The 1,406-nt window shown below is 31.6% G+C and overlaps 1 protein-coding gene across 7 annotated transcripts in view; it reads left to right on the top strand.

Moving 5' to 3' along the window:
* LOC108966258 (sodium/potassium-transporting ATPase subunit alpha) overlaps positions 1–1,406 on the top strand; it is a 79,374-nt gene that overhangs the window by 50,674 nt on the left and 27,294 nt on the right. The window contains exon 2 of one of the 7 annotated variants that reach the window (XM_018929081.1): positions 988–1,366. The exons of the other annotated variants lie outside the window; for them this stretch is intronic. The gene's annotated coding sequence lies outside the window, so the exon portion shown is untranslated. The remainder of the gene's footprint in view (positions 1–987; positions 1,367–1,406) is intronic. 7 annotated transcript variants of the gene reach the window in all.

Raw genomic sequence — 1,406 nt, 5'->3', positions numbered from 1 at the left:
TAAAATATACCTATAATATTTGCTGATAAATAATAAAAAATTCAAGTGTAACAGAGTCACTCTCCTGGCAATAATTTGATCTATGTATGTATGATAGTAATTAACGAGTTCTGTTAAATTCCGTTTAAGAGAGTATGAAATTATATCCAAAATATATAACTAGATGGTAATCCATTTCATTTATACCAGTTGTTTATTCGATTGGCTCTCACTTCAAGAAATTTAATAATGTAACACAGAATACTATTAGACTGCAGGAATAGGTGTCTTCCAAATAGAAGAAAGTAAATAAAACCCCCAACAAATCTGGTATAATTGGTATTATCTTTACCTTTATTTAATTATGCCAGTCTGTTACATTTATACCAGTTGTTTGTTCGATTCGATTTGGTAAATCGAGAAAGTCTTTTGAAAACTGAAACGTCTGCAGTGTACCGAGTTTCAGATCAATTAAACTGCCACTATCATTGGGACCTTCGACCAGTTTATTAAATTTAGTTAAGTTTAAGATGAGTGGGTTTGAAAAAGGAAGATTTCTGCACGGACAATGGGAGGCCTATTTTCTCACTTCTAAACATTTGGAATCAGCGTCTTTTACTATTTCAACCTGAATATAATATTTCTAAAAATTAATTGTAATCGTGATGTTAAGACCAGACAATTTCAAATCCATGCATTCCTGGATCCCAGTTTTTGATGGTAGTTCATTTCACACTTATTGGACAACAACTACAGGCCCTTTTATGAGAATAATATATACATAATTATTTATTGAAAATATTTAATTTAAAAAAATCTTCTGTATTTAGTGCTAAGTTAGCTCAAGTTAATTAAGTAATAAATCATTTAACTTTATCCTTAATTTATGCAAATTTCTCTCTTTCCCTCTTTCCTTAACTCTACTGCACTCATTTATTATTGGGAAATGAAAAAAAAGTTGCACTCAAAATCTGTTAATTCACTCGAATTGCAACCCTGCAAGCGTAGGTGCTGTAAAATAGGCCATAAACAAAATCCAAATATTTCGTGTGGCTTGCGAGCGTTTTTTATAAGCGAACAACGCTTCGACGTGCAACTACGCGTGTATTTTACATCGGCTAAGCATTAAGCCAAAATAAAAACAACAACGAATATTGTATATTTTAGACGCAAAACAAAACTAATAAAACGCACAACAAAAAAGTCAAGACCAAACGAAATCAAGAAAACGAAAAGAATTATACCAACGCATTGCCAATTTTCGGTGAGGTGTTTGAACTCTTTGGTGTGACCGGTGTTTATAGAGGAAAATAAAATAAGAAATAGACAACGACAAAAGAGAGGAAAAGTGAAAATCAGCCAGCGAGCAGCAACAACAAATTAAAAAGTGCGTAAGAAAAGAAAAATAAAAAAAGTAAACAGAAAAT

This window comes from Bactrocera latifrons, unplaced genomic scaffold, assembly GCF_001853355.1.
Source record: "Bactrocera latifrons isolate USDA-ARS-PBARC rearing strain unplaced genomic scaffold, ASM185335v1 scaffold_10, whole genome shotgun sequence".
NCBI lineage: Eukaryota > Metazoa > Arthropoda > Insecta > Diptera > Tephritidae > Bactrocera > Bactrocera latifrons.
This window is presented reverse-complemented; position numbering and strand designations above follow the sequence as displayed.